At 36.3% G+C, this 25,106-nt stretch overlaps 1 protein-coding gene across 4 annotated transcripts in view; it reads left to right on the forward strand.

Moving 5' to 3' along the window:
- Nucleotides 1–25,106, forward strand: part of FAM110B (family with sequence similarity 110 member B) — a 207,236-nt gene that overhangs the window by 144,177 nt on the left and 37,953 nt on the right. Inside the window, exon 3 of one of the 4 annotated variants that reach the window (XM_043979746.1) lies at nt 6,562–6,614. The exons of the other annotated variants lie outside the window; for them this stretch is intronic. The gene's annotated coding sequence lies outside the window, so the exon portion shown is untranslated. The remainder of the gene's footprint in view (nt 1–6,561; nt 6,615–25,106) is intronic. 4 annotated transcript variants of the gene reach the window in all.

The following is a 25,106-nucleotide window of genomic DNA, read 5'->3' on the forward strand; positions in this document are numbered from 1 at the left end:
AGCTAGCTGGATGCCCTGTAGCACCCAGTTTGTCATGAAGTAGACTGTGAGTGGTAATGATATACATTGGAGTCAGGGGACCTGGGTTCAAATCCTACCTTTGGTATTTATAATCTTTGAGAAGATTTTAACCTCACTGGGCCTCTTGACCTTGATTCAACTCTCAGCTTTACTGATGACCACAGCTTCACTAATCACTACCACAGTATTCTTGGGCGATTTACTCACCGCTTGAGGCCTTAGTTTTGTCATTTATACAATAAGGAATTGGACTAGATGACTTCTCCTGTCCCCCTATTCAATGATGAGCTCTTTGAAGGCAGAAACTGTCAGGACTTAACATAGTGCCTGGCATATAGTAGGTGCTTAATAAATGCTTATTGGCTCTCTTTCCAGTTCTAAATCTATGATTCTAAACCCATTGGCCTTGATGAAGCCCATTTCTTCATCTATAAAGTAGAGATAATATTATCTACCTCAGGTTATCATAAACAATAAAATGATGGTTCATATATTAATCTTTATGAAGAGAAGGAACTATGGAGATCACTTCATCCAACCACTTCTTTCTACAGAAGTTGAGGCTTGTACATGATGATAGACCTCCATATAAGATGTTTTGTAACCATAACATTCTGTATATACAAATCATTATTTTGTTAGTATAATTTCTAAGTTATCACCACTGTTTACATCATTTAATTTTCAGTAAAATTAATTTTATTTGTCTCTAATTTTGGCTTCTGGATATTTGTAAATTAACATAATTGGGACATATTTAAAACTTTAATCAACTAGTGGACTGCAACATAGTTGTGATTATGCTAATAAAGTTATTTTTGCAAGCATTTCTGTATGACTAATTATCTTGTTTGCAGAAATAAACTGGTTTCAGTTGAATTTGAGACAGATTATCCTTTTTTCTCTCCCACAACTACATATTTTAATAATTAAATATATTGTGAGATTTTTCTACTATTTACTGGGAAAACTGTCTTTGGTCATTTTAAGACCAAGCAGAAGTAAAAACGGAGAAACTCTTGATTTGCATCAGGGAACAGAAAAACTTTGTGGTGTGGTGGAGAGAAGCATCAGACTTGTAGCTAGAGGATTTGAATTTCAATATAATTATTTATATAATTTTGCGTAAATCACAATTTCTGAGTTTCATTTTTCTTTTCATCTTTAAAATGAGGAAGTTGGATCAAGTGACCACTAAGTTTTCTTCCAGTCTTAAATCTATGATCTTGCCCTTTGTTTTATGTGTAAGTTCTGTGATTCATGTCAGAACAAAAAAGGTCTTCGCTCTAAGATCTTTGTCTTTTTATACTTGAGGCATTAAGTGAGTTGCCATCCAGAAAACAGTCAGATTTAAACTGAATTTTCTCATAGTGCCAATTAGAATATGTAACAGTGAGCAGATAAGATACATCAGCAAGCCTTTTGGCCTTATTCTGCACTACCTCTGTGTTGCAATTCCCCACCTTGGGCAAAACTAGAACCATAAAGCTAAATTCTTAAGTCACAGGTTTTTACACATTTCTTGTCTGTTTAGCAAAATCATATTGAATGAAATGGTTTCTCAAAGTGAATGAAAGTTTTATGACATTTAATGGCAAAAGTCATAGAATTGACTTACCCATACCATATATTAGACATATTTTTACAGTAGCTGGTCAATGTCGCCAGCCCTCAGACTTATAATAATTTTAGTAACAAACACCAAAAACATAGTAGCTTCATCTCCATTGTTTTTTATGATTATAAGAAGAAACTGCAAAAGTAGGAAAAAGAATTATAATCCCAGAATCTTCAAAGTTGGAGAGAATTTCCCCATGCTTTTCCAAATGCTGGAATCTTCTATATAAATAATGATAGCTTGTTCAGTATCCCTTGTAAGCACTGTTTTCCTAAAAGATATTATTACCTCCCCATAGCTAATTGGCAGGACTTGAAAAAAATTAAGATTTTGGCCAAGAGCATAGATAGTGTCAGTGTTGGTTGTAGGGTTTGATTGGTATAATTTGCTCCAGTTGATGGCATATTATTGGTAATGTCTAAAGATGTTTGCACTAGTATACTTTATCTAGAATCATAGAACTGAACAGTCAGTGCCCTAGAGCTAGAATTGGAACCCAGTCTTTTGAGTCTCAGTCTAGTCCAGCAGCCATTCCCAAACCAATTGAGCCAATGATGAAGATAGCACTGCTTGTTAACAGCAAAGCCAAAGCTAACATCTTGGCTTCCTGATTCTCAAGTCTTTTTTTTTTTTTTAATATGCAAGTCCCCATGATTTAGATTTGTGCTTTATCATCTCATCTCTTTTCAAATGTTTTGTTTTAGGAATTCAAGTGAATTTTTGTATAGGAATTTCCAAGACAATCTGAGAGATATAAACAATTAATGTTTACAATTTAAAAAAAAAATCCTAACATCCTTATTTCCTGCTTTGGCTCTCTCAAATAAAAATCAGGTCATCTTTTATTACAGTTGCCAACCTTAAAACCTTTAAAACCTGGGTTTTAAAATGACACCATGAACAATCAGAACAAAATGATATCATATCAAGCACCATTTTGAAATTAAAAAATTTTTTTGTTTGTTTTTTGGGGGTTTTTTTTTAGGGGCAATGATGGTTAAGTGACTTGCCCAGGGTCACACAGCTAGTAAGTGTCAAGTGTCTGAGGTTGGATTTGAACTCAGGTCCTCCTGAATCCAAGGCCAGTGCTTTATCCACTGCACTACCTAGCTGCCCCCGTGAAATGTTTCTTAAATGACTTGGTTCAGTGATTTATCCAACTACAAAAACGCCATTTGTCAGTGGAGAAACCAAAAGCCCATTGCCTCCTAGGGATGTATATTTCATTTCAACTCAATCTTCTGACTTCCCTTTAGTCTTCATATTACTGACACAGCATCTCAGGTTTATAGTTTCCCAGACCAAAAGTTCTTTATGGAGGAGGGGAAAATAACCTCTTCCTCTTTATTTTTTCCTTTAGCTTTACTCTATTCCTCAAATGAATAACTTTAAGCCATGAAAGTGGAGTTCCACAATCTAAGTCAGGATCTCCTATGTTTTAGGCAGTAATCTTCTTTTTCTGGAGGTTTAAAATTCAGATTTGAAAAATTGATAGCTTATTCTCTTCAGAGCATTTTCATGACATCTTTCACTCTTCCTACCTCTGTAAGTCCCTTGCTTCTCAATTATTGCCTAAATGCATCTCATTGCTAAATATTTTCCTTCGTCACTAGACCATGCCAGATGAATCACATTTATTTCATTTCTTCAAAAGTATCTGCTAGGAAAAGTTTTACTATTCTTATATTCAGTTCCAATTTCCTCTAGGCATGCAAGTGGATCTCACTTTAGACTTGGGAGGAAATGGGAAAAGAAATGAACACAGAAGAATTCTGGTCATTTGTGCTCAGTGGAGCCTCAAGAAAATGGTAAAGATGATTCTAATTAGATTGGCAATATCTCTTTCCTTGAGTTTATTCTTACATTAATAGGAATTATATTCAGTCCTTTATCTAAATAGTCATTTAATGCCAAATAATTCCTAGTGACTATTTAAATTTACTACCATGAGGAAGGGGTGGGGAGGGAGACAGTGTTGCAGGAGAGAGGTGGAGCTGAACTTTCCACAAGTAGACAGACCCCATACTATATTCATGGTTTCTTTGTCTTTACGAAGTTGTTAATATTCCTGTGGCTTCTTACCAACTATGTTGACTAATCAAACACCTGTTAGGATATTTTCACCTCTAATATAATATGCCCTGGTGTTAAATAACTACAGGCATTTTTTCATCCTTTTAGTGAATTTTTTTTGCACCGTAAAAAAGACTTCTGTGCTTTAAAGAAGTACTTTTTGATATTTCACACTAAGCACAATTTAACTAAATTCTTGTTCTTTATATTTTACTTGTCAAGAGCAGACCTCTGGTGGCTTAGGCCAACTCACTAGTGGTTCCCATGGAAAGATAGCCATGAGGACTAAAGAATGCAGTGGACTTTGATGTGGTAGAAAGAAAAAGTCTCCATTTACAATTTTAATAATAGAGAAAAATGTTACCAAGAATAATTAACATCTCCCCCTCCTCTCCTTCTCCAATGGACATGAACATACAAAACAGAACAAAACAAAGGAAAAAGAAAATGTACCTGTCAGCTTTGGGCTGGACCTTTGATTTCATTGGTTTAGGGGACTGACAGTGTGAAAATTTCCCTTTCTTAGTTCAGCAAATGTTCTGTAACTCAATCTTATGGTTTTTCCAGAAAGTTCAAACTCAAGAACACAAAAGAGGAGAAACCTACTATCTCCTGGGGTAGCCCATTCTATTTTTAGATAATTCTGATTCTTAGGAAGTGTGTGTGTGTGTGTGTGTGTGTGTGTACACACACACACACACACACACACATACACATACATATTTACTTGAAATCACTAACACTGTATTTCCATGTCACACTGTTACCTCATGTTGAACTGAATGTGTTCACTGAAACACTCAGATTTTTTCCCCCTATACAAACTGTTGTCTAGCCATCAATTCCTAATCAGGGACATCTTTTATAGTTGACTTTCTTCTTAAATATTATCTCCTGTGTATGACTGACCCTCTCTATTAACATTAGTCTTCCTCTACAAAAAAGGAAATTCTAACCCAAGGAGGCAAACCTCCTTGGTATCATTGATACTTCCAGGTAGCATCCTCTTCTTTTCTGAAGACAAATCTCTTCCTATTGGCACCAAAGATCAAAACTTCACTTCTGCCCACTTAAAATCTTTAATTCTTACCTCCTAGAGGCAGCTCTGTGGCACAGGAAGACCGGAATTAAAATCTAGCCTCAAATATTAACTGTGTGACTTTAGGCAAATCATTTAACCTCTATTTGCCTCAGTTTCCTCATCTATAAAATAAGGATAAAAATGGAGGGTTTTGTTTTTGTTTTGCCTATTGTTGTTTAAAGATTCAAGTGGCATAATATTTGTAAGGGACTTTGCAAACCTTAAAGTCCTATATAAATTCTAGATACCATCACCATCATAATTATTCATATGTTGCAATACTTGTTAAATTACTTCAAGTAATATTGTTCATGCCCAAATGAGTTGTCAGGTAGTCATCCATCTCACAAGTCTTGCGGGGCTTTCTGGCCCATCCTAGATGCCTTACCTGGGAAGACAGGTATTTTTTATTTATCAGGTAGACAAATAGCCACCTGAATTTACCTCTCAATAGGAGTCACCAGCAACCATCTCTTCTTCCTCTGACCATCACTGCATCTTTTTCCCCCAGTCTTTCAAGGAACACTTTTTTTTCCCCTGATAACTTGGAAAACAATTCTGTATTTTTCCAATGCTTTCACCTCTTCTTACGAGAATCTCTGTAGTTTTTCTGTATAATAATATTGTTTTAAGCATTAGCAGAAACACAAACATAGCAAGTTTTTTTAGATCACTATAAAATGCTTTTCCCTTGTCCCTTCCATTTAGACCCTCGATACATTATAAAGTCTTTTCATTTCTCTGATGGCAAACATGTAGCCAAGTACCTGTTGGCCAAGCTATTTATTGCTGGCTTCCTGCTGGTCCTACCACTCAAATGACTGGTATTTTGTTTAGCTGCCCTTGGTTATCAGTGAGAAGATTCCTGCCTAATTAGTGTAAATGGAAGCAGCCCTTAAAATAAGGAGCTAGGGTTTCCAGCATAAAGGCAATTATCACTGAGGTATTATCCTAATTAATTTAATCTCCTCACTTTTTGCTGCTAGACTTTATATATCTGATAACCTGGAGGGTAGAAGCATATTCCACCAGCCATATACCCCTGTTCTTTTCATATGGAAATTAATCTGCATTTTCCGTACCTGGGACTGTTCCTTGGCTCTTAGCAGAGACATAAACATAAACACAGTGAGATCTGTAGGTCACTGGAAAATGCCCATTCTTGCTGTACTGAGCTCTTTGGTTCTCTAATGCTATTGAGAGATCCCTGGGACTAATTTTCAGGATAAGCTGCTTCTGCAAACTGTTTACTTACTCTCCACCACTCCTTCAATGTGGATACATTTCTTTATCAGAGGTTCTTAACCTGGAGTCCATGAACTTTAAAAACACATATTTTGATGATGATTTCAATATAATTATCACCATTGTAATCAAACTATTTCAATAGAATTGGCTTCTTTTAGTTTATGTATTTTAGTTTATATATTTAAAATCTTTATTCTGAGATCATGGCTTATAGGACACTTGCAAAAGGTTTAAAGTCCCTAACCTACATCCTAGTTAGAAAAAACAAATTCCAAATTATTAAATATAAAGTCATTTCTGTGTATAAATGTAAGTTGCATCAGTCACATCATTAGTGTACTTTTTGGTGTCTTTTGCAAACAAAATTATATTTTTTCTTAATGAACCAGAAACTCTTCTCTTTCTTTGTTGTTGTTGAGTTGTTTCATTTGTGTCTGACTCTTTGGTGACCACTTTTTGGGGTTCTCTTGGCAAAGATACAGGAGTGGTTTGCCATTTCCTTCTCCATTTTATTTTACAGATAAGAACCTGAGCCAGACAGGGTTAAGTGACTTGCCCAGGGTTGCACAACTAGTAAGTATATGAGGTCAAATTTGAACTCAGATGTTCCTGACTCCAGGACTGAAAGTCTATTCACTGTGCCACCTCACTGCCCATTTCTGTATCTTTATTGAGATAGTACTGAAATATTAGTGGAACATCCACCCTACCCATAACTCTATATGAATAATGATTAAGTCTTCTATTGGTGTTTCTTCCTACATTTATGGGATCAGATCAGGTCTCATGAAGGAAATGCTGTCTTAGCTGAGCTTTGAAGGAAGAGAAGAAGATCAGTAAGGAAGAGATAAGGAGGAAGTACATCCCAGACACTGGAGGAGGTAGGGGAAGAGAGCGCAACCAGGGAGAAGAGGATTGGAACAAGACTGTGGATTCAGATCAGGAACAGTTAGTTGCCCATCTTGGCTGAAATAGGCCAAGGAAAGGAATGTGAACTGAGACTAAAACATTAAAATAGCTAAAAGTTCAATCTGAGTCAGATTGAAGAGAACTTTAAATAGCTTCCTAAGTAGTGTGCATTATTATCTTGTAGTGTATTTATTCTATCTAAGTAGTATATATTATTATTTTGTGGGAAAATGGGAAGCAAAGCAAATAAGCATTTGTAGAGTGCCTGCTATGCATAAATAGTATCTTAGATGATCCTAACAACAACCCTGTGAGATAAATGCTAAGATCCTCATCTTACAGTTGAAGAAACTGAGACAAACAGGTTAAGTGACTTAGCCAGGAGCACAAAGCTAATAAGTGCCTTGAATCTGATTTGAACTTGGGTTTTCCTGGGCAATAGGTGTGTGTGTGTGTGTGTGTGTGTGTGTGTGTGTGTGTGTGTGTGTGTCTGAGTTATGCTTAGGAGGGAGGACATTTTGCTTGGGTCTATGCTTTCGTTTTTTAGTCATCTGTAAGTCAGAAGACTAGGATGTTACTACAGTAGCTGAGATAAGAAATGATGAGGTCCTGAAAGAAGATGGTAGTAGTGTGAGCACATGAGAGAGGATGGATTTGAAGAAATATTGTTAAGGTAGAATAAACTGGACTTGACAGATGACTGGAAGGAAAGGGAGAAGTCATGTATAGCTCTACGGTTGTAAGTCTGGGTTTCTAGGGAAGATGGCAGCACCTACAACCAAAATTGAGATGTCGACATGGAATGGGTTTAGCATGCTAAGTAATGTTGAGTTTGTGGTTCTGGGGAGACATAGAAGCAGAGATAAAGCAGCAGGGAGTTGGTACCATGAAACTGAAATTCAAGAGAGAGAGCTAGGCCTGGGTATATAGATACGGTAGTCGTTGACACAGAGATGAAAACTGATACCATGAGAGCTTGACAGGTTCACTGAAGGAGAAAGTATCTGACCCCAAGTAATGGACAAAATATAAAAGATTTCTTGATACTATGTTTCCCTGATATATTAAGAAAGTGGCGGGGTGAAGGAATGTCTCTATCACATTGCATACCTCCTCTACAAAGAATCTCAAGAAGAAAACAAATAATTCTGTGGTATGAGAAGTTGTAAATAGGCTGCAATCTGCATTAGTGGAGATAAAACCACAAGTCTTTTTAAGTATAAAATTTTTTTTCTTTTTTCATTTGAATGGTGAGACCAAAAATTACTAACCTAAATCCATCAACTACACCAATGCAAAACTATTAGTTTATATTATTACTTGGCTCTACTGTAGTAAAATACATTTCAGTAACAAAGTTAATTGATCGTCTGGCAAACTAAAACCAGATTCTGGTTGTCAGGTAAGGTGTTCAAAGTTAATCATGAACCTAGTTGGGGAAGGTTATTCTTGGGGAGAGGATTCCCCCAAACCAGAGAAAGAATGATACTATGTAGTGTGATAAACAAGTAATGATACTTATAGGGCATGAAGTTACAAAGAAAAGGGTTCAAAGAACAGTCAAGTTTTGTTTCATTGTGTTTTTTCCAGAACAGAGAGTCAAACTTCAGCAGTTTTTTTGAATACAAAGTTCCTAATAAGTGAATCAAGCCTTTTCTCTCTTTTATGTCAGTCTGTAAATTTTTACTGACATTTTGATATTTGGCCCACAACAATAGTTACTTTGTCCTTAGGAGTTGAGATTCCCTAAGAAACACTGGAAGTCAGTCAATCAATACACATTTATTAAGTGTCTACTGTGTCCCAGGCACTATGCTAGGCCATGGGGAATTTAAAAAAAAAAAAAAGGAAAGGGAAAAAAAATCAGTGCCTTTGTTTAAGGAATTTGCAACTGATCAGGGGAGACAACAGGTACACATTTATATATGAAGAAATACAAAAATAACTTGTATGGGGAAGGCATTAACAGCAGCTTGGGGGGGAGGGCAGAAAAAGTCTTATGTTGAAGATCGTACTTAAGGCTGTACTTTGAAGAAGGTTGAAAATTCTAAAAAGTCAAAATGAGGCAAAAGATGGTCCATCCCAAGCATTGGGGGCAGCCTGGGCAAAGGTAGAGATGGGTAATGGAATGTCCTTTAAATGGCTATGCGATAAGCCTCTTTAGAGACACCCCTCCCTTTTCCATTCTTCCAGCCAAGTAATGAAGATTTTTATATCCTTACCAAAAAAGTGATTCTTTTTGCCTTTTATTCCATTCTGTAGGCATGCAGTATCAAAGAAGGTAGTCATGTGAATAGCATCATAATGTAATAATGATAAATATGGATATATGTATTTATACCTTCAGTCTATGTGATCCCATCATGTTCAATTTGCACATTTTTTTTAGAATATGGGAAAATTAGGCATAAAATTGTCATGTTTACTTCTGTACTTAAAACAATGTTGTGGTTTTTCCCTCTTCCCACTCTCCTTTGCTTGTCTTAATTTGTAAAACAAATATATTACCACTATTTATGTCAGCAAAAAATAACACCTTAGTTTCTGTAGAAGTGAGTCGGATAGGATAACTCTTTGCTCTCTTTGTGAAATAAATCAGCATGTGAATAAGGTAAAACTAATAAAAAGTCTACCTTGGTAACAAATCCAAGAAAATATTTCTCCTTAAAACAACTTTTGTTGGATTTGTGGCCCATGAAAAATAAGTGCTTTTGAAAATATAGTTCAGATAAAAAAATATCTTTTTCTCATGATTTGAAGAACAAGGAAAATGGGAAAAGATCTGCCTGTCACTATCCCTAACAGCCATCATTTTTCTTTGAGTTTTGCAAAGCGATTTACTAAATAGAAAATTACTTGTAACCTATACAGTAATCAGTGACAAATGCAGTTGAAATACAGATGACCTGCCTCTTTTGCTGCTAGCAGTCCCTAATAGTTAAAACCAAAGGAGGATGTTTTACAAATGATAAAAAGGTCATCTGCACAGAGATGAAAATTGGTATGGGATAAAATGAAAATGTGATATTAGATATGTAAGTTTGTGTCTTCAATTCTTGTGATTCTAGGAAAGGAAGGACCTGGAAGCAGCTATACCCTACAATTCATTTCTAATATATCCGTATAGGGTTGGAAGGTATATTGTGGTACTGATAACCCTGCAGCCTAAGCCCAGAGGAGACAGAAAAGAGACATGGTGGTAAGGAAGGTTAAGGGTGAAAAAAGTTAATTTGGGGCTAACTAGGTTTCCCTTCTTAATGCTAGAGTAACAAGTATTCATTGTAGCCATTTGTTGGTCCTGTCTAACTCTTCATGACCCCTTTGGGGATTTTCTTGGCAAAGATACTATAGTGGTTTGTTAATTCCTTCTCTAACTTATTTTACAGATAAGGAAACTGATGCAAATAGGGTAAAGTGACTTGCCCAGGGTCACACAGCTAAGTGATCTCATTCAGTTCTTTCATAATACAAATCAAGAAACTGAAGCCCAGGAGGTCACATCAACTTGTCTGAGGTCTCATAAGTAATAACAGAAGCAGGATTTGAATATAGATCTTCTGACACCAATTCCAGTACTTCTTCATGGCTCTCATGTAGCTATCATCACTTTATTCCCCTCTTTTTACGTATCAGGAGGCTGAGGCACAGAGGTGTAGTCATTTACTTTGCAGAGCCTGTTCTAGTGCCCTGGTTTCTTGAGCCTTATTCCTATGCTTTCCATAGGACAGATTTTTACCACTTCTTAGTTCTCACTTAACTTCTCTGGCCCTTTGTTTCCTTAGCTATGGGAAGAAGGGAAGGAAGGGAAGGGAAGGGAAGGGGAGAAATAGAGATAGGGTATTTACTTTGTGTGCATCCTGTAATTGTTTTCTTCTATGGCATTCTTTCCAAAAGTGGGTATTAGCCATAGATGGTACAGTACTATCACCACCATCTTCCAGACCCTGCTAGCAATGTAATTCCTGATTCAGGGGGAGAGGTGATAGAGAAAGGGAAGAGCCAATGGAGAATTGGGGAATTACCTTTTAAAAATAATTTTCTCAATTTGTGGATGGAGATATACTAAAGTAAATAAGGTAATTATAAAGAATTTTAAATAGAGAAATTTTTTCTAATGATGGGCCATTGTGCTTGAGTCTTTCTTGTAACATTATTGTCAAACAACATTTCAGCTGTTACCATTCATGCTTTTTTTTTTAACTGAAGAAAGGAATATTTATCCATTCAGATTCAGAACTTAAACATTCTATTGTTTTCCTTATTAGAAAATAGTCTTAACAATTGTATGTCCCATATGGCAGATAAAACACAGAATCAAGTTTCAAGAAAGCAGCCATTCTTTTTCAAATATCTTTGTGAATACAAGATACCAGAGTAGTTGGATTATGGAAAAAAAAGTTTTATTAAAGGCATATACATTTTCTGCCACTAATTCAACAACTAACTGTTATAAATGCAGTCAAAATTTAGAAGTCAAATTAACAGTATGTGCTGTTTATTATTATTTTTATGGGGGCGGGCCTGAGCTTCTGATCTCATCAGTGTAAAGGATCCCCTTGGTGTGGAAACTAATTCTAGCAGCACATGTGTACGTCTTAGAGAGTTGCCTGAGGCATGAGATATGGTCACTGTGAGGGCTAGAATTCTAGCTAGACTGTCTAAAATATCTAATGAGTGGTCGCCAATAAGTTATAAGCTTTAGCAAGAGTTAGACTTTTAAACATTTATTAAGGAGAATAAGAATTTTGTAAAGAGAGAGAGAAAGGCCTACATTCCTCTATCTATTAAAGGGAGAGCACATTTCTAGCTCCCTTCTCCACCAGAGTCCTCAGAAAAGAGAGCAAGCCAGTGCACCAGCTTCCCTCTTCTTCCTCCCACAAGCAAACGTCACTTCCTGACACCAAAGAAAAGATGCATGGTCCTGCCCTCAGAGGCCAGCTTTCCTACAGTAAGTCTCCAGCAGGTGGCGTCATTCCAATCGTTATATCACTCAGCCGGCATATATCAGATGCGTGGTTTGCATTTACAGAACTATAGAATTTAGAGGTGGAAGAGACCACAGTGACCATCTTGTCCAACCCATATCTGAGGAGGAATTCCCCCATTCCAACATATTCAACTCATTATCAAAAGGGACTTGTTAGCCTCTGCTCAAAGACCTTGAATGTGAGGGAATGCAGGTAGTCCCCATTACAACCCATTCCACTTAGAACTATCCATAATTGTTAGGAAATTTTACCTGACATAAAGCTTAAATTTGCTGCTTTGCAAACTTCTACACATTGCTCCTGGTTCAGCTCTTTGGGACAAACAAAACAAGATTCATTCTTTACCCAAATAAAAGCCTCTCAGATAACTTCACACAGCTGTTGAGTCCCACCTGAAACATGTCTTCTCCAGGCTAACCATTCCCAGTTCCTTCAAGGGCTTCACTTATGACTTCAACTCAAGGCCTTTCACTTGACTATTCTGGTCACCCTCTGAATGCTCTCCAGTTTATCAATGTCCTTCCTAAAAGGCATCCAGAATTGAAAGCAATGTCCCTGCTGTGTTCTGACCGAGACAGTATACAGCCAAGACCTATCACCTCTATATTTCTTATTTATCTAGGCTTCCATTTCCATATTGGCCTTTTGTTATTGTTGCTGTTGTTCCATCTTCCCTTCCAAAGGTCATCCATCTTTTCAGTGAAGACTGAAGCAAAATAAAGATAGGAGTCTTGCCTTCTGTTTTCTGTTACTACTTTCTAAACTTGTGGGACGGTTAATCTTCTCTTTCCTCCTCTTGAGCCTCCTCTTTCCACCTATTATGAACAAACAAAACATTATCTTTATCTTTCTTCCCTTCCCTCATCTCATTCTGAAATTTAGCACTTTTGACAATGGTCTTACAATATCAAGAAATGCTTGTATTTCTCCTGTTTTACTCCTTGTTTTACCTTCTGTTAGTCCATATTGAACCCATATCGACTTCCATTTTCTTACTTCTAGGACTTATTTCCTCCTGAGTCCTGAGGACTTTGTTTTTGAGAGTTTCCCCATCCTCCTCCTCCTCCTCGTCCTCCTCCTTGTTCTCCTCCTCCAAGGGGCAATGAGGGTTAAGTGATTTGCCCGGGGTCACTCAGCTAATAAGTGTTGAGTGTCTGAGGCCAAATTTGAACTCAGATCCTCCTGAATCCAGGGTTGGTGCTTTATCCACTGTGCCACCTAGCTGTGCCCCCGCCCCACTCCCCATCCTTCTTAGGGGTAATTTCCTTATAGAATTTTAATCTGATAGATGTTATGATGGGGGAAAAAATTACTAACATTGGCCTCTGAGGTCCCTTTCAGCAATAAAGCTCTCTTCCTCAGTGACTTTACAATGGAGAAACAGAGATTTCAGGAAAAACATGAAAAGAAAAAGAATACTCTTGGACTAGGGTGGAATTTGGTGGGTGTGTTCTGTGATTTTCAGTGATCTAAGGGACAATAGGGCTTTTTTTTTTTTAATCAAGATTGACACCCTAGGGAGAGGCCTAGAATGTAAGGGGGCATTAGGATCTCCATAGTCACTCACTTCAGGTCTCCATTTAAGATTATTTAAATCCCAAGGAATAGAAGTAGATTAACATAGCACCTGACACATAGTAGGTGCTTATAAAATGTTTATCGATTATCTGATTAGTTGATTGATGTACTCTAGACTCTCTAGAGTGCATTCCGGATCCAGAAGAGTACAAGACCAGGTTAAACCTCCTACTCACTTGCAAGTGTCTAAAAATATGTAGCAAAAAAAAAAAAAGAAAAGAAAAGGAAAAAAAAAAGATATGTAGCAAGAACAATAACATACAGAAGCAGAGATGCAGAATTCTGTGGTATAAAATTAACATGAAATACACAAAATTCCTTCTCTGCTTTGAAATTTTCATCAGTAGGATTCTTTTGACACTTGCCTTATATTGGGGTATCCTTCTGTACTTTGAATTATCTGCCAGTATTTATATTAGAGGTTATTCATGCTTAATTCACTTCCTAGTATTAGGAGAGATACATTAACTGTATTGATGAACTACTTTGCTCTATTATTTAGTAGGACTTATCAGTAATGTATTAAATGAAACATCAGCAACCTTTTATGACTCTTGTTCCTAGATAAGGTATTTTCAGAGTATGGGATTCGTGAGGGCATTTCTGGGAAATAGAGAGGGTACATGCATGTCAGCATATTGCTGTCTACCTTGGATTGTCATGTAAATTGCAACCCCCTGTAAGTCTTCTACTACCAAAGATGAGGGAGAAACAGGTGAGCAAACCCAGGTTGTAAAAATGTTATGGTGCCCAGAACCCTTGAGTGGGGTTTGGGGACCAGGCTGGGATGAGAGGACCCAGGGATATTCAGAATGCCATCAAGAAGAAAAAGAAAAATAAAAAAAGTCACGGGATTGCTAGATTGTCAGTTTTAGCAACAGTTTTCCTCCAAAAGAGATAATCTTTATCATTCCTGATTTGGGGCTAGAAGGGATTATGTCCTTTATTTTTTCCCTATGTATTTATTCTGCATATTTACTACTTGGGAACATTGATCTACAAATAACCATTGAGGGAGGTGATTATGATACTTCTATACTTACTTGGCGAAATAATTTGTTCCAGATCAGAGTACAGGATAAACCTATAGTTAGGACCTAAAGAGAGAATATGAGTATAAATAGGAAAAAAATTCTTTAAAGCATCTTTATTTTTGGAAATATGACTTATAAAAATTATTCTAGAGACCCCCCCAAAATGAACAGGCTTAAGATTCAGCTTTATTATGATACTTATTCAAATATAATCACAATTTTTGGAGTTGCCGGGATCTTGTAAGATGTTCCAAATGAAGTTCATATTTAGAAGTATCCAAAGATCTCAGTTCTGCTGTTTTGCTGCTTGTGAGACCTTGGTTTAGTCCCCTCACCTCTCACGTTCCCAGCTTATCATCTGTAACTCAAGAATATTGGGCTACACTTCCAAAATCCATTCCAGCTCTAAATTCTAAGTTGCATTTATTCATGCAAAATTAAAATTTGATTTAGTTGTAGATAAAGGTAGCTTAATATTTTAAAATAAATTTTGTTTCATTTGACAGAACTCCCATCATCATAATCTAAAATCTCTCTCCACTCTATTTTAGGTCATGAAAAATTCAGATTTCTGAAGTCTAGACTAATTATTTCAGAACTTTTCCTTGGAATGTATTTCTGCTCGAACGTGGTGCTTGCCTCATGGTTTTGACCAAAACTTAACTAGGGAAGTGAAATCAGATGAAAGAAGAAGAAAAGAAATCCTTATTATTGTCCATGTTAAAAATAAAAATTACAACAGAAAATTGATTGCATATTTGGCAGCTAAAATGCCATTTGAACAATAACTGTAAAATTGTGCCAAATACTTTAAGGAGAGAGGAGACTGGTGGTAATTGCTTTCCAAATAAAAGGTTATCACTATAAATAGAAACAAAGTATATTCTTGTAGGGATAGGCTCTATTTTGCAGTAGACAGAATATAAATTTCTTATAGTTAGGATCATATCGACACTTTTCTATTCAGAAGAGGATATTGTTTCTGCTTTTTTCCCTCCATAAAACTGATTTTATTGGCCATTGCAACTTGGCTGTAGCAATTCCTCCTAGGATAAAATTTACAATTTTGGACTTTTGAACAGTGAGCGAAATATAATCCTCATAATACTGCTATCTTTTATCTGCACTCAATTCTCTGTTTCACATAATATGTGTGAGGATGCAGGTGCTCTCTCGCTCTCTCACATACATACATACACAAACAGTGCAGAATTCTGTGGTATAAAATTAACATGAAATACACAAAATTCCTTCTCTGCTTTGAAATTTTCATCAGTAGGATTCTTTTGACACTTGCCTTATATTGGGGTATCCTTCTGTACTTTGAATTATCTCCCAGCATTTATAGTGGAGGTTATTCATATTTAATTCACTTCCTAGGATTAGGAAGTGAACATACATACACACACCCCACATAACATTTCACTTCTCGCTCCTCCAGAGAACACAACCCTGAACCTGAAAAGAAATGAAAAGACCTCCAAATACCATAACTATCGATCACGTTCTCCAGCACCATAGCCATAATAGTTAGTTTTTCACTGAGAAACTTACTCTCATGTAGTCAGTAGATGACAAGCAGAATGCTTTGTTACCTATTTTCTTAACCAGCAGCAACAAACTGGAAGCTGGTGGGGATGGGATTCTATGAGATGTGAGCACAATGATAGTAGGGAAAAAATAATAGAAAGTCTGATAATGAGGGAGGACACAGAAAACCTCAAAAGCAGACAAAGGTGATTAATACACACTAACAGAAATTGATATTTATAATAATGAACTTCACTCATTCAAGAAAAAATTAAATTGTCTTTAATATCCTGTTTAAAAAGGCAGGGAAGTGTCATAAATGGTCCAGATGATAAAACCTTAGCATTTACTAGGCTTCAATTATCTTGAAAGTTTACATACAGAAAATTCCACAATTCCTGATAGTACCAGATGATCCAGGTGTTGCAAAATATGGGTTGTAGAATATAATTCAATTCATCCAACACTTATTAAGTAATTATTATGTCCAAATACTTGTAACCAAAAAAAAAATCTTTTTGGAAAATGAATTTTAGGACAGTACAGAATCACTTTAAAATTTTTAATTAGTGTCTCTGTTGGCAGACATTTCTTCATTAATTTTTTCAGGTAATAACTAACTTGATTGTTATGGGGGAAAATTGGAAAAGACACAAGGTGTTATGACTACCTCTGCAAGAATACATTCTCAAGACTTGGATGGATACTCTCATTTTGTACCTCTAGCATTGATTTGTAACCTTAGGTGTAAAATCAACTATGCCAAAATCTTTTTTTGGCAGTGATGCTGGGTATTTGGAAAAATTCCCAAGATCCTGCTATGAAGGTATCTTTTTTTTTTTTTAATTTCCCCAGTTATATTTTAGTGAAATTACTCTTTAGGAATAGTATACTGAAATCCCAGTACCAATTACAATTGAAGTAAGGAACTACATTTTAAAATTAATGTTGTAAACACATTGCTATAGAAAATATCATTCTAGGGTTGTAACTTTCAGGCTAATATTTCACTCAGCTATAAAATAGAACAATTGCTCTCACTCAGCCTGGTAGTAGTTGCCAAGCATTTATTGAGTTCCTACTGAATACAGACTTCTTTATTGTATACTATGATTTTGTTTTGTTTTCTCGCCAATAATTACTGCATAATTGGAAATTCAGTAATGAATACAAAGGAGAGGAAACTATCAGTTGATGAATTTTAAATTACCAATATTTCAAATATGTTAAAATGGGACTTAGTGAGTACAAATTCATGTTACTTCATCACCTGTCTACTATTTCCTTTGCTTTCTTATCTAGAATTTTAAAGGACTTAGCTTTGGTGCATCTCAGTATTATCTGCCACCTTAATGAATTTATTCTTTTTCATCATTAATGAAACTTGTGCCCCTTAAGGAGATGTTGATATACTAAGACTAATATTTGTTTATACTGAACTCTTTTTTCTCAGGTTATTGGTATAATGCTGAACATAAGATGGATTACCTCTGTGACTTCCATTGTCATCATGTTACAGGAATTGAGATTAGTTACAGAGGTCTTATTCATTGAAAGCCTTGTTGGCTGGTCTTAAGTAACCAACATTATTAAGCCTACTAGGTCTAAGTTAAACATGTGTATTTGTGGGTCTTTATTGAAATACAGACATGAATCCATTATATATAATAGTTTGGGTTTTTAGGAACTAAATTATAGACACCATAAATATATATTTTTTACAATTAATTTTCTATGAATAACTGTAGTTTTAAGTATTTCCTAAAATAATTTTTAAACACTTATTAAATTTCTTCATCCTGTGGTTTCTATAACCCATCTCCCCATTCCCATCTCCAACAATTCACGAAGTCAGTAAAAGGTTACAAAAAGTTAAGTTCAGAATATTAGATTCACTTCAGATGTAAGCTAACCAAAGCACACATCATTCTTCTATGAGATTGGGCCAAGAAGGGAGCTCTCAATGTATGTGTACCTTGGGAGGAAAACAGCATGTCAGATCCTAGTTCATAGGATTATAAATTTTAGAGATCTTGTGGTCCAACTCCCTTTTGTTACACATGAGGAAACATATGTCCAGAGAGGTTAATTAATTAATCAGCAAGAATTTGTTAAGTAACTACTATGTACCAGGCACTATTAAGTGAGTTGCCCAACATCACACAGGAAATAACATCTAGCAACCTGAGATTAAATGGGGTAGAGGCAATATTTGAACCTGAGGTGTTTAGCTGGCTTCCCACCTGTAGGGACACATGGACACACTAAACTATCTAGTTTTCCAATCAGGAATACTACCCAATAATAGGGAATTTTTTTTAAAAATTGAAAATAGCAAAGTTTGAAGAAATCACAGATGTCTAATTTTCTCTTTTGCAAAGGTATTTTGTTGTTCAAACATTTGTCTTCCCCCAGCTTTTTAAAGGCTACTTTAATTGTTCATTTTCTTTACTTCCATTCCTGGGACTAGAAAATTGAATTCCTTATGAATGCAAATCAAATATACCAGGAAACCCTGGGAGAATAAAACCAGTTTCTACAAGAGAAAAGTCGCCTCATTTATGTGTAAATGATTAAACGAGACCAGAGACTTCTGTACCACAAGCAGAGTCTGGTATCTGATACCTCAATATGCCCCATGCTAGTAACAGTACACCATGGAACTTTTACCCCATCTCTGACCCTAACCTGATTAAATTCCTGGCCTCCAATTGTCCATACTATGTAGTTATTCCTGCATTATATAGTATATCCAATGAATACCTCGGGATCCATTTATTCATGTAGTTAATGCTTTCTTTGTAAAAGATTACATGTCTGTAACTTAGAAAAATACACATGAACTGTGATTTCTTCAGTAAAGGGAACATCTGGTGTGGGTTCTCCCTTGAGCAACACAGATCACAGCCTGTCTATAAACAGAGGATCATAGATTTAGGGCTAGAAGAAATGTTGGATGGCATTTTGTCCAATCCCTTTCATTTTAGAGATAAAGAAACTAAAGCCCAGACAGGTTAGTGGTTTTTCCAAGTAATAAGCAGCAGTGCCAGGCCACTATACTGTAGTGATTTGAGATACATAAAGATTAAGTAATTTATCCAGAACCATATAAGCTATTAAGGGTCAGAGGTGAGATTTGAACCTAGGTCCTCCTCACTCCAAGCCCAGCATTTTCTAAATTAAACCAATTTTTTTTTTTTTTTTAGTGAGGCAATTGGGGTTAAGTGACTTGCCCAGGGTCACACAGCTAGTAAGTGTTAAGTGTCTGAGGCCAGATTTGAACTCAGGTACTCCTGACTCCAGGGCCAGTGCTCTATCCACTGTGCCACCTAGCTGCCCCAAACCAACTTTAAAAAAAAAGTATTTATATGGTTACATTTGAACCTAGGTCCTACTTATTCCAAGCCTAGCACTTTCTAAGTTGTACTAATAAAAAAAAAGGTGTTTATATGTTTAAATACAGATCTGTTCCATCATTCAGATTTGGAAATTCCTGTTACATTTTACATGTTATTTGAATCATATTGTCACTCCTTTAATTCTTCTCCTTGCTTTAATTCTTCACTTGCCTTTACATGAACCTTAATAACCTTCTCTGTAATGTATGGAAAGAATTAAAGGAAGCAATGAGCACAGAGAACCACCATGGCTTCCTCAGGAAAAGGCCATATCAGATCAATTGTATTTTGTTATTTGAAAGGGTAATGGCTGCAACCATATTATAACTAGAATCAGCAGAGCACTTGACAAAATTTTTCATGCCTTCTTTGTAAATAAGATGGAGAGATATGGTTAAGTGGATTTGTTAGTTTGAATGACTAGACCAAAAAAGGAGTTATTTCTGCTTTGATGTCAACCTGGAAGGTCTCGAGGGGAGTATTCCAGCCACGTATAGTTGGCCTTGTGCTACTTAACATGATAATGAATGTCTTGGATAGAAGAATACATGTAATGCTTATCAAATTTACAAATGATAGAAAACCAGGAGTATTAGCTAATAACATACATACATCAACAAAATTAATAACCAGATGACAGCATTGATATTTTGAAAATGCTTGAAAGGCCAGAACATTGAGTGAAACCTACTAAGATGAAATTCAAATGGAAAGACATAAAGTCTTACATCTATATAAAAAAGAAATCAGCTTTACCGATACAAGGTAGGAGAGGTATGGGCATGAGAAAGGTAAGAGAGAGAGTAAAAAAATAATGATAAAGAAAGAAAAATCTGGAGGTTTTCTTGCACAGCAAGTTCAAGATGAGTCAGTGTGATATGGCAACTCCAAAACAAAAAATAATTGTAGGCTGCATTAAGAGTTGTAGCATGCAGGATTAAGGAGAAAATAGAAATGTTGTACTCTGCCTGGGTCAAAGCACATCTAGAACATTGTGTTCATTTTTGACACGATATTTTGAAAAGGACATTAATACCTGGAGAATATGTTAAAGGAAGGCAGCCATGAAGGTGAAAGGCCTACGATTCATGCCATATGAGGCTTGGTTGAAGGAATATGCCCAATATTTAGAATGGAGAAGAGACTTAAGGGAATATGATAGCTTTTTTTTTTTAAGGCTGTCTGACAAAAGCAGGGCTTATACTGATTCTTTTTGGAACCAGAATGCATAACTAGGAATGATGGCTAGAAATGACAATAGCAAAGTTGCTGTTAATGTAAGGAAGCAATTACCATCCTCAAAAATGTTAAATAGATTACCTTGAGAGTCATAGCTTCCCCACCAGCTGAATAACCACTTGGTAGGGATGTCGAAAAGAATTCAAGGCTAGATATTAGAGTAAATGATTGTCAGACCCCAAGATTATGTCATAAAATAAAGTCCCTTAGTTTGGACACTTCCCGTAGTAAATACTGTTGTATAACAGTCTAAAATACAGTGTGTGTGTGTGTGTGTGTGTGTGTGTGTGTGTGTGTGTGTGTGTTTAGACGTGGGGGTGGGAGAGGTAGAAGACAAGTAAACTTGGAAAAAGATATGTGTTATTATATATTTGTGCTTTTTGGTATTGAGGAAAGTTGTTTATGTATTTCAGTTAATTATTTTTATGTTTGAGACTGGGTCTTCCTTTCTTGCCAAGGTTAGAAGTTCAACAGCCACTTACAAGGCCCAATCCCAATACTGTTCAGTGTGGAAGTTTTAACCTCCAATTTTTTGGCCTGGGACACTTCTGTAGGCAGTGTGGTGACCCTCTCCTCCTTGGAACTCACCTTATTGGTGCCTCAGTTTTTTGGCTTTAGCCCTGGACCTATGAGAGCTCAGAACTCCAAGAAATCCACCAATCCTTGAAGCAAGGATTCGAAGAGAACCACCACAATGCCTTGTCTAATTGGTGGTGGTGCTGGGTGGTAGGGGAGGATGGGGCGGGGGGGAAGTGGTGGTAATGCCTTTTTCCTCTCACCTTCTATGATTAACTAAGCCAGCCTGTCATTGCCATTGCCTGCCCTATAACTAAAGTAATGGATAGTATATAAATTAGTTCTCACCTTGGCATATGTGAAAAGAGAAGGCAAGCTGAATTCCTTGGTTTTAGTTGTAGTTGTTTGTTTGTTTTTTAAGATAAGCTATATTTTCCTAAACACTCCATCATAGCTAACATGTATATCATCCAAGCAAGAGACGGTAGTGAAAACTATTAGATGAAACGCATCTCAGTCTGTGCTCTGGTCCATCTTTGGAAGAGAAAGAAACAAAAGCATAACCTTTTATCATTGCCAGTATAAGTTCACTTTCTCAGGAGTCCTTGAGCAGGTAGCATGTATTCACTGAGGAAAAGTTATAACAGGGAGAGATGCATCAAAGGATTGGCTCACTGCCCAGAATTTGTTTCTAACCTCCATAATAGGCCCTTTGGTTTTTCATCAGCCCTGCAAGTTCACCAGGGAAATGGACAGAGTATTATTCTTATTTTTTTGTTTGTTTTTGGGTGAGGCAACTGGGGTTAAGTGACTTGCCCAGGGTCACACAGCTAGTAAGTGTTAAGTGTCTGAGGCCGGATTTGAACTCAGGTACTCCTGACTCCAGGGCCGGTGCTCTATCCACTGCGCCATCTAGCTGCCCCCAGAGTATTATTCTTAATAGCCAAGATCCTGCTTATCCTGGACAATCCAATTCTCTGTTTCTTTTGCCTGTTGGTAACACTGTGGTTCCTGGAGTTCTTGTCTTTCCAGAGTGACTCTGAAACCTACATAAGCTGAAATTAGGGAAACCAGATTTGCTGAGTTGGCTTCTTATTGAGCATAAGAAATTTGCTACCTAATGCATTCTTTTCAAGAACTCAGTTTATTTTTAAGCTAACTTCCAGTTCTAGAACTGGAGAAGAAATCTGCATATAGAGTATGGATGGTGGAATTATAAATGGAGAAACTTTGCATTGCATTTTATTCATAAAGTTCATTTAAAACAAACTAACAAAAAAACTCCTTCAATAAAAGCTTTATTTTCCTTCAGAACTTGAAGAAAACAAAATGAACAGACTAATAGGGTTTTGGTTTTTTCCCTATACCCCCAACAGGATAGCTTAAAGAAAAGATCCTTTGTTTTTGCAGGTTTGTTTTATAGCATTTTTGTACCGCTCTGGTTAGAATACCTTAAAGCAGAAAGGAGAAAAATCAATAGCAGATAAACCAATTAGAAGCTCTAATAAATACTCAGAACCTCAGTGAAGCAAATGAGCTGGCCCATATCAAAAGGGTTATCATCCTTCTAGTTGGTGATAACTGAACATAAGTTTGAGAATAAAGTGGAGTTGATTCTCTAAACCTACTCCCCAATGGTATAAGAATGAGCCCCAACTGGTAGGAATGGTACCAGAGAGAACAAAGATATAGAGGCAACAAAGTTCTTACTTCCCTGGCAGTGAGCCTATAGATTTCACTCTCTGTACTTTTCTAAGTCTTGTCACTCAAAAGATAGAGACCTCAACTTTTAAAGTGCCTGAACAGATACCAGAAATGGGAGGCCTCTAAGGAATTGTTTAGAATTTTGAGTAATCCATTGAGTGATTTGACTTAGTTAAAAAAAAAAAAAGAATAGTTTTCCAGTGTATGAGAAAAACTTCATGAATATTCTGAAAGTGCACAGTTCCTGACAACTAGGCCCTTATTATATACTTGTTGATATGTTTTTGAAAGCTTTTACAGTGTAGTTTTCTGTTCCAGTTTAAAGGAATCCTTTGAATTGGAAAAGATTAATATATTTTCTCTATTTCTTTAGTTAACCCCAACTAAAGTCTTTTGGTATACTAAAGAGATTAAGTACAGGTAGTCATTTATTTCAAGTCATTCAACCTCTGTTTACCTCAGTATCCTCAACTGTAAAATGTGCATAAAGCTAGCACCTCCTTCACAGGGTTGTTGTGAGGATCAAATAAGAAAATATTTGTATATTGTTCAGCACAGGGGCCTGGCACATGGTAGGTGCTATATAAATGTTTCTTCCCTTCCCTAACATAAATAAAAATCATATCCTCATTAGATGCAGTTCTACAATATAGTAAAAAACTAACGGGTTTAGAAAAAAAATTTTGGTAGGAATTCTATGTGCATGTACTAGTCATCTTTGAAGAAATAAATGTTGAACACGCAAAAAATATTATTTAACTTTTTCTAAATTTCTTCTTAGCTATCACCAGTCTCCAGTCTATTGCAATCATACCAAGTCATTTGATTCAGCATTTTCCTTCTCTGTTCCCCCATCTCTTTAATGACTATGTATTCTAACACAACTTCCTGTGCCCCTTTGATGAAATAGTATACACTGTCATTATGGAAACACCAATACTAGCCATACAGGGCAGTAACAGGTTGATATAGCCAAGAAGAAACACTCCATTAAAAGTAACTTAACTAGCAATCTCTATTGATGAGGTTTCATTCATTTCAAAGTGATCCAATTCCCACTATTCAGTTTGACATTATAATCACGACAATGAAACGAAATCTCTAGTTTTATGTGATTTTTAGGAAAAATCTGGGGAAAAAAATATGTAAATAGTGTATGACACTTGGTAAATAATATTGTCCAACTCTTTGTGATCCTATTTTGGGTTTTCTCAGCAAAGATACAGAGGGGTTGGCCATTTCCTTCTCCAGCTCATTTTACAGCTGAGGAAACTGAGGCAAATAGGGTTATGTGACTTGTTCAGGGTCACACAGCTATTACATGTCTGAGGCCAGATTTGAACTTCCTGACTCCATGCCCAGCACTCTATCCACTGCACCTCCTAGCTTCCCCTATAAAAATACACTACTGACTGTTGTAACCAGTCAGTATTTATTAAACACTAACTGTGTGCCAAGAACTATACTAAGAACCTGGGGTTACAAAGACAGAAATTAAATAGCCCCCTACCCTCAGGTAACTTGCAGGTAGAAAACTGGAAGTGGTATTGGGTCTATCCAACAGTATTGAAACCCAGATTAAAAGCCACATAGAATTTCTGTAGGCCTTGGAAATTTGAGGACTTGAAACTGCATAACTAAACTACAGAATAAGAGAAATTAAGTGCATACATTAGGAGACAAATCTTAAAAGCCTTAAATCCAAACTTCTTAGGTTCAGTGATTACTAGAAAGCTTCTACCCACCAGGCATGCCATATTTAATTAAAAACTACTTGGGGAGGGAGGGTAATATGGAAGGAAGATTAGATGAATATACTTAAAGCAGTTAGAGAAATTATGTTTGTATGTAAATATTTTATGACACCCTAAAAATAGTGTAACATACTGCTTCTCATTGGCAAGATTCTGCTGTAGAAAATTGGAAAATAATTAAATGTTGTATTTAAACTCTGTGCATTCTTTTTTATTTTTCTAATCTTGCTTTTATTGCTTAGCTTATCCTATAAACTATAAAGCATTGAAAGATGCTTTCATAGGACTTTAAATCCTAAAAAGGATAGGAGAATACTCCCTACCACTTTCAAGTACCACCTACCAAGAATCAAACAAGGGTACTTTGCAAAGTGCTTAAACAGTTCAACAGGTGACTCTCTTTCCTTTAATTTAG

The sequence above is a fragment of the Dromiciops gliroides genome, chromosome 1 (assembly GCF_019393635.1).
Source record: "Dromiciops gliroides isolate mDroGli1 chromosome 1, mDroGli1.pri, whole genome shotgun sequence".
Lineage (NCBI taxonomy): Eukaryota > Metazoa > Chordata > Mammalia > Microbiotheria > Microbiotheriidae > Dromiciops > Dromiciops gliroides.